We start from the raw sequence: 9,980 nt of genomic DNA, 5'->3' as shown, positions 1-9,980 counted from the left end.
CTGAAATGTTAGTACACACTAGAGCAAGAAATAAATGTTCCAAATAGTTTTAGGAGATATATGTAAAATAATAATAATTGAAATCATCAAAATAATACAAGTTGCAAGAATGTAAACATGCAAAATAGCAACTCTCTTAACACCAAATTCTCTTTAAATTTTGATATAATTTGTATAGATTTTTATATATGATTAGAATGCACTACAATACAAAAAAAACTAAAATAAAATATCAATTAATTTATAATTAGAATCATAAATATCAGTCATATGTTCGGGACCATTTAGGATCCACTACAAAAATTTAACCTTTAACGACATATATATTAAGACATTTTATTTAAGTGCCCTAAAAAATATTTATTAGGGCATAGTCTAATTTTGGCCCTAATAGAGCAATTTGGAACTAAAACAGAAATATATGTAGTAACTTTTTGTGCCCTATTGTTCTTTTATCTGGCTCATATTCAAATATATTCCAATCCTTCATCGATTGTTTGTGCCAGGTATGTGTTCTCTTTGTAAATCGTTATTCTCGCAGATCGCTCTCGCTATATCAACAATCGCCACTACCGCATTAGGTAATTTTTCTCACAGGTTGGAATCGCTAGCCTTAATCCTTCTTTGAATGCTAAATGCCCAAAATCTAGGGTTAATTTTTTTTTTCTTTCTTTCTTCTTCTCCTTGTAACCAAAATTTGTTAGGGAATGATGAACCAAAAATACCCTTACAATCGAAATTTGTTCCTAGGGCATTGTCCCCTTAGACCCCCCATCCATATAATAGAGTTTAAAGACCAATTTTTAGAATTTGAACTTGACTAAATCCTGATTTTTAAATAAAATGCCTTCATTTTCTACTACTACGCATAATGCAAGAAAGACTAGCTTACATCCCTTATTAAATTGTCGGAAAAAACTCACTTGGAACAAATTTAATGCAAGACCTAAATGTTGTCCCCTTAGACCCCCCATCCATATAATAGAGTTTAAAGACCAATTTTTAGAATTTGAACTTGACTAAATCCTGATTTTTAAATAAAATGCCTTCATTTTCTACTACTACGCATAATGCAAGAAAGACTAGCTTACATCCCTTATTAAATTGTCGGAAAAAACTCACTTGGAACAAATTTAATGCAAGACCTAAATGTGAACACATTTCTTTGTTGAAGTTATCAACGTGAGAGTACTGGAAGCTTGTAGTATAAAAGAAGAACTAACATATTTAGAACTCTTTTACCCTATGAAATTGTTTGCACTCCTTACCAAAATGATGTCTTCTTATCTTCTTCTTAGAAGTAATATAAAAAGGAAAAAAAGGACTTCTTAATTCCTTCTAGTTAGCAAAAAAGATTCTAGATCAAACAATTAAAGTAAAATGTTGTTTATTTAAGCTAAATTTTTTTATTACTCCTTGCTTACTCACTTATTTATTTATAGTGCAATTAAAAGAGTGTATTTTAAAAAAATTGAATATTTATACACTAGCTCTCATGGTTTCTAATATTCATTGCTCCTTTGCTACATAAAGGTTCTAATATGAAAACGGATGAAAGTTGGATGTATTGTTCAAGGACTAACATAGTTTTTAAAGGAGTTAAAAACTTTCTAAACTTTGCATTCAATAATGGAAATTCAAGTGGAATGGTATTATGACCATGTAGAGATTTTGGAAATGGCATTTCTAGGACAAGAGGTAATGTTGAAGCTCATTTTCTCTGGAGAGGATTAAAACCTGGATATTACAATTGGACTGCAAAATTTTATAAGTTTATAAGTGACTCACAACAAGAATTATTTCCTGAATGTAAAAAGTTCTCAAAACTTAGTTATCTTGTTAGGCTGCTTCAACTTAAATTCCTTGGTAGTTGGACTCATAAATCATTTACTATGTTGCTTAACTTGTTAAGGGAAGCAATTGAAGATATTCATCTACCAAAGTCTTATTACTAGACAAATAGTATAATTCAAGATTTGGGCTTAAGTAATAAAAATATATTGCATGTTGCAATGATTGCATTTTATATTGGGGTCCTCATAAATTTAAGAATGAATGTGATATTTGTAATGAGTCAAGATGGATAGCAAAAGATAGTACTTCAAAAGATATATCAACTAAAAAAAATTAAAAGGTTGTAAGAAAAGTCATGTGGCACTTCCCATTAATATTAAGATTGCAGAGATTATTCATGTCATCTAAGATTGCATCATATATGATATGGCATAAAGAAGATCACATAAAAAATGGTTGCATGAGGCATCTCGTTGACACTTTAGTTTTCCAGCACTTAAACTACTAAGATACAAAGAAAATGACTTCAACTCATAGTACTTGGCATGTTGAATATATGTCATATAATTTGACACCTAACTTGTATATAAAACCACAATACATTTTGCTTTCCTTACTTATTCCTGGGCCAACTCAACCTAGAAATTATATTGATGTTTATTTACAACCACTTGTGGCTGAGTTAAAAAAATTATGGGAAATTGGTTTACAAACTTATGATGCACATTCTAAACTGCATTATTATGGACCATAAATGATTTTTCATGTTATGCTAACTTATCAGGTTATAATATAAAAGGGAAGTATGTATGCCCTATTTATCAGGATAATACATATTTTGAGTGGTTACATTTCACTAGTAAGAGATGTTATATTAGACATCAAAGGTTTTTAGATCATGATCATCCTAATAAAAAAGATAGTAAATAATTTAATGGTTATGAAAAATATGGGATAATACCACCACTAAAAGTTCATCAAGGATGTTAAGCCCTTATGAACTAGTCCCGAGGCTAACCAAGAGGGGGGTGAATTGGTATTTAAAAATTTCTCCAAATAAAAACACAATCTTAAATCAAACCAAGATTCACCACAATAGAAATGTAGTGCAAAAATTAAATGCAAAAGAATAACAAGAAAGAACACACCAGATTTTATAGTAGTTTGGTCAACTTAACCTACGTCCACTCCACAGAGCCTCTCCTCCAGATATTGCACTAAACTCAATGAATATCCTTTTATCACCATAGTAAGATGGAGAAGCCTTTACAAAAACTCCTTTCCACTGACCACAGTGAGGCATAGAACCCAACTCTTTTTGCTTCCTCCAGAAGCAGGCAGATAACCCAACTTCTTTTGCTTCCTCCATAACTAGGCAGAGAACCCAACTCCTTTTGCTTCTTCCAGAAGCAAGTAGAGAACCTTGATCAATTATTGAAGTAGACCTCTTCTCAAACCTCCAAGGAACCAGGGACGATGACCGGAGAATATAACTCGGATCCTTACTTGGAGCAACCTTTATGAAACCCCTCATAAAATCCCGCTCCGAAGATCCTCTCTCTCTTTCTCTCTCTCTTGTTCTCCCTCTCCTCTTGTCTCTCTCAAGTCAGAACAACAACAAAAGATGTTCTCTTGATAAAAATAAGAGATCTTTGAAACAAGGGCTCCAAATTTGCCCTAATTAGCAACTAATCATCAAATATCATCCAGAATGATCTACCGATCGTCCTGTTCCATCAGTTCAAATTTAGCTACATCAGCCAGGATGATTTGGAAGAGTCTAGATAATTAGAAGGTTACTTTGTTCAAATCATTTAGGATGATAGGATATCATCCTTTATGATTAGTTCAAACAAGTCATCAAATATCATCTAGACCATCACCCATGATGGATGTCTGGACGATGGAAAAATAATCAGATTGTCTGGGCCGATTAGTACAAAATGACGAATATCATCCAAAACATTGCCCTAAATGGATGTCTAGATGATGAAAAAATAACTTGATCATCCCAGATGATTAGTTCAATTCAACACAAATCATCCAGATTATCGCCCTAAATGGAGCCAGGATGATTTTTGATCATTCAGGAAGAATTATAGTTTGTGAACTGATCATCTCTGACATTCCTGAGATCGTCCAAGATGATATGATTGAGCAATCAAACCTTAATTAATTTTCTTAATTACTAGATTAATTTAGACATAATTATACTGCATCATCTAGGACAATGTCTAAAAATAAAACATGCCTAAATAGATCGGGTGGCTGATTCTTTCTGATCTGAGCCTATTATCCTGGAAGATGCTAGTATTATCCATGACGATTCACTTAATTGTGACTTCCTTAACTAGGATGCCCTAATTAGAATTCTTTTTTTAACCGATAGTCCAGGATGATTTTTAGATTGTCCCGGATGATGGGATCAAAATAAAAAACACTAATCAAATAGATAAAAAATTTTCTCCCAAGTGTATATATGCAAGGTTACTTAGCATCAGGTCCCACAATGTTATAATGGACTCAAGAAAAGGTAAAAAATACTTGACATACATTACAAGCTTACTTAGTCCTAATCTACCGAATCTTGAGCTAGTTTAATTTGTAATTTGATCTTATGGGCCTGAAATATTAGTAGGCAAAGCAGTCGTAGAAAAATAAAAATGTTTGCTATCAACAAAATTCTATTCCCTGAAAATAGATTCACAAAAATCTTCTTCTTTTTAATGATGACAAATAATCAAACAATCAAAACAATTTAATAGAAATAGCATGAATAAAAAGTTCAAATTTTACGAAGGGATGAACACAGTACAACATAAAATAGTACATCTAAACAACATAAAACAGTACAACTACTCCACCTTTTAACATCACAAAACGGAGGGAATAAAACACAAATAGAAATAAAAACTACTAAAAATGACAAAGTACATCATAGAAAAAGCAATGTAAGAAACTAAATTAAAAGAAGGGTGGCCACTGATCATTCGAAGGTGGTGGTGGTGGTGGTGGCAGATAGAAATTTTTTTAGCATCATAAGAAGTAGGCAAACAATGAAGAATCTTATTAACCATTTCAGCATTCATTAGTTCCCTACCCAGTGCATGCAAAGAGGTGACTATTTGTGTGAATCTTGTGTACATATCTGAAATGGATTCATTTGGTTTCATGCAAAATAGTTCATAATCATGCAAAAAGATATTAAGTCTAGATTGCCTAACCTCATTAGTCCCCTCATAAGTTATACAAAATCTATCCCATATGTCATTTCAACTTTTGCAAGTGGAAACCCGCATGTAGTCTTCTGATTTTAAAGCACAAAAAAACTATTCAAGCAATTGGCATTTAGTTGTGCTAAGTCACATTTTTCAACTATCCAGTCCGCAAAAGGTGTTTCTACTCTAACTCCATCAACTAATCTAGTTGGTTTTGTATAACCTGCCTGAACTACGTTCCACATACGATAATCAAGTGACTGCAAAATGTAGACATGCGTGTTTTCCAAAAATCAAAAGGTATATTATCGAGCAGTGGAGGTCTAGTTATAGAGTAATCCTTGGGTGAATTACGGTTTCTAAATGTAGTCATCTACATTAATCAAAAAGTAATCAAAACTTATGATTTTGAAACAAATCTCTGATACCACTTGTTGAAACTCATTCACTATGAATTAGGTTGTTAAACCTAAGCTTATGTCCCAGCGGCTAACTAAGAGGGGGGTGAATTGATAATTAAAAATTAATCCCTCTTTTTAATTCAAAAACCAAAAAATAAACTTTAATGAGTTTTGTAGAAAATTTTTTTCAACCACAATTTTAAAAGTAAAAACACAAAAATAAAAAAGTCAGTGGAAAATAAAGATACGAGGTTTATAGTGGTTCGGTCAAAACCAGACCTACATCCACTCCCCGGAGACACCCTCCGAGTATTGCACTAATACCAATAGTGACTCTCTTTTTGCACCCACAGCAAGGCGGAGAAGACTTTACAAATACTCTTTCCACCACTACCCGGTGCGGCAGAGAACCGTCGTCATTTTACTCTATCCCCAGTGTTGGAAGAGAACCTTTGTCCTTTTACACTATCCCCAGTTTTGACAGAGAACCATCATCTTTTTACACTCTCCCAGTGTAGGCAGAGAACCCTTCGACTGTTCACACTCTCCAAGTGTGGGCAGAGAACCCTTCGGCTATTCACACTCTCTAAGTGTCAGCAGAGAACCGGATCTCCTTGACAGATCTTCTCACAAGAATTCTAGAAGGAAGAGAGAAAAGAGTGAAGTAATCACAAACCAAGAGTAGAGACTCTTACCTTTGAGTACCAAGTGAAACCTTCACGCTCCAATGGAAACAAAATCTCCTTCAAATACTCTCTCACACTCTCTCCTTGATTCTTCTTTCAATAGGCATGAAGATAAGTAGGCAAAAAGATTATGTGGCAGTTTAGTTTGGACTATTTATAGGAAAGACACAAAAAACCATTCAAAAACTGCAAATTTTCAAGTCAATACGAATTGGATCGTTCCGTACGATCATGGATCATCCTGGATGATTTTACTTAAATGCTTTGGAAACGAATCTAATGTATATGGGTACAAAATGACTTCTTACACACACATTGTCCCGTACGAACTAGGTACGAACAGTTATTCCATAGGTCTGTTCCCAAAAACTGTTAAATGACACTTAATTTTCAGAGTCGGTTCACTTCGTCCTGGGACGAATTTAAGGACATCCAGACGAAAGTTTTACATAGAGCAAATCATCCCGGGACGAATACACTTCATCCTGGATGATAGTACTCTAGAGAGCAACTCGTCCTGGAATGAATACACTTCGTTCTTGAACAAAAAATTTTCAGAGAATATTTTGTCCTAGGACAAATACACTGTCCTGGATGATCAGGACTTAGAAAAATTTTCTTCAATTTATGTTCATTCCATTGCTCTTACGAGAAGATAACTGACTTGATCGTCCCGTACAAACTATGTTCGTCCCGTACGAACTATGTTCATCCCGTATGATCAGTACAAACTTCTTAAGATCTCCTAAAGTGTGTGTGTGTGTATTCACTCAATTACAATCACTCACTCTCAAATTTAATTCAAAGAAAAATATAAGTTTTTAAATATACAAAGTATCTCATGCTGAATTTGATTTGAAGTCTTTGTAGTCTAGAGTTTGATTTTCCTGAAATGTTAGTACACATAAGAGCAAAAATAACTCTTCCAAAAAGTGTTAGGACATAACTATATATACAACAATAATATTTAAAATCATCAAAATTATACAAGTTACAAGAATGTAAAACATGCAAATAGTAACTCTCTTAACAATCCTTAAGTGTAGGATAACAATCTTTGACATGTCCAGGCTTCCTACATTCAAAACAAACGACATCAGAAGAACTTTTAAAATTTTTGCTATCCTTACATTTTTTTCTACTTCTTATAATAAATGTGATTTTTCTTTAGAAAGATTTTGAATTGCCTAGTGATGAAGGAAAGATCATCGCTTTCAGACCTGAAAGAATTTGTATCTGTATCATTAGCCTTCAGCGCCACAGTTTTCTCCTTCTTCTTCTCACCTACATCAAGTTGTCTTAGTTTTACTCCTTTCTCATAGGCAATGAGTAACCCAAGTAAGTTATCAACATAATAAGTATTCAAATTCTTAGATTAAAAAATTATTGTAATCTTAGCATCAAAGGAAGAAGGCAAACATCTCAAAATCTTATTGACACTTTCATAATTCATGAGTTCTCTTCCTAAGGCATGCAATGAGGTAATAATTTGAGTGAACCTAGTATACATGTCAAAAATTGATTCTATAGGTTTTATATAAAAAAGTTTATAGTCATGCAATAAAATATTCAATCTAGATTACTTAACTTCATTTGTTCCTTCATAAGTGATACACAATCTATCCTAAATTTCTTTACCAGTAGCATAAGTTGAAATATACATATAATCTTCTGATTTCTAAGCATAGAAAAAATAGTTTAAACAATCTACATTCAGTTGCGCTAAATCTCTTTCATCAAAAAACCATTCAGTAAAAGGAAGTTTATTTTTAATGTCATTAATTTCACAAGACGAAGGTGAATAGCCATCCTTAATAAGCATCCACATGCAATAGTCAATCGATTGTAAAAACTTAGACATGCTAGTTTTCCAAAAATCAAAAGGAATATTGTCAAACAAAGGTGGTCGGGTAATATAATACCTTTCTACAGTATTACGATTACCAAAGTTAACCATTGATTGAAATTCAAAAGTTTTCAAAAACTCATTTTTATGAATCCCGCTTTGATATCACATGAAAGTTTGTCAGGAATGTTAAGCCCTTATGAACTTGTCCTGAGGCTAACCAAGAGGGAGGGGGGTGAATTGGTATTTAAAAAATTTCTTTAAACAAAAACACAATCTTAAATCTAACCAAGATTCACCACAAGTGAAAAAAAGTGCAGAAATTAAATGCTAAAGAATAATAAGAAAGAACACACCAGATTTTATAATGGTTGGATCAACTTGACGTATGTCCACTACCCGGAGCCTCTCCACCAGGTTTTGCACTAAACTCAGTGACTCTTCTTTTACCTCCACAGCAAGGTGGAGAAGCCCATATAAAAACTCCTTTTCATCAACCCCGATGAGGCAGAGAACCCAACTTCTTTTGCTTCCTCCAAAAGTAAGCAGAGAACCCAACTCCTTTTGCTTGCTCTAGAAGTATGTAGATAACCCAACTCATTTTACCTCCTCTAGAAATAAGCAGAGAACCTTAATCAGTTGCTGAAGTTGAGCTCTTCTTGAACCTCCAAGGAATCAGGGATGACGAACGAAGAAGATGACTCAAATCCTTACTTGGAGCAAACCTGGATGGATGTTTGGATGATGGAAAAATAATTAGATCGTCCGGGCCAATTAGTACAAAATGATGAATATCGTCCATAATATCGCTCTGACTGAATGTCTTGATGATGAAAAAATAACTTGACCGTTCAGGCTGATCTCATGATCATCTTGGATGATTATTTCAATTTAGTATATATCATCCAGAGCATCGCCCTGAATGGAGTCAGGCTGATTTTTTATTGTCTTGGAAAAACTAAGGTTTATGAACTGATCTACTTGGAAGATCTTATGATCATCCATGATGATATGATTAAGCAATTAAACCTTAATTGCTTTCCTTAATAATCAGATTAATTTAAGCATAATTAAGCTGCATCGTACAAGACGATGTCATGGATGATGTCCAAAAATAAAGCATGCCTAAATAGATCTGGCAGTTTATTCTTTCTGATTTGAGTCTATCTTCTTGGATGATGCTAATATCGTCAAGGACAATTCACTTAATTATGACTTCCTTAACCAGGATGCCTTAATTATGATATTTATTTTTAACTAATCGTCTATGATGATTTTTGGATTGTCCTGGATGATGTGATCAAAACAGAAAACTCTAATCAAATGGGCAGAATTTTTCCCCCAAGTGTGTATGTGCAAGATTGCTTAGCATCAGGACTCATAATATTTCAATAGACTCAAGAAAAGGTAAAAGATATTTGACGTACATTATAAGCTAACTCAGTCCTAATCTACCCAATTTTGAGCTGATTCGATTTGCAATTTGATCTTATGGACCTTAAACGTTAGTAGGCAAAGCAATCATAGAAAAATAGAAAAATTTGATATCATCAAAATTCTATTAGTTGAAAATAGATTCGCAACAATCCACCACTTAATGGATGCTAAACTATTGATATGTTAAGAAGTATAAATATGATGTTTGGAAAAAAAACACTTGCTAATCCTAATTTTCTTTATAATTGGAAGAAGATTAGTATATTTTTTAAGTTGCCATATTGGGAAAGGAATCTTTTACAACATAACAAATATGTTATGCATATTAAAAAGAATGTATGTGAAAAGCTTTTGGGTACACTGTTGGATCTTGAAGGAAAAAAGAAAGATCATTTGAATGCACACAAAGACATGGTGAAAATGGGAATACACCCTACATTGCGCCCTAGTTATACTTCATCTGGACATACTTATTTACCTGCCGCATGCTTTACTATGAACAAAAAAGAAAAAGAAATCTTTTGTAAAGACTTAAAAAATATTAAAGTGCCAGATGGAGATGCATCTAATATTTCAAGACGAGTGCAACTGAAACCAC

This window comes from Dendrobium catenatum, unplaced genomic scaffold (genome assembly GCF_001605985.2).
Source record: "Dendrobium catenatum unplaced genomic scaffold, ASM160598v2 fragScaff_scaffold_621, whole genome shotgun sequence".
Lineage (NCBI taxonomy): Eukaryota > Viridiplantae > Streptophyta > Magnoliopsida > Asparagales > Orchidaceae > Dendrobium > Dendrobium catenatum.
This window is presented reverse-complemented; position numbering follows the sequence as displayed.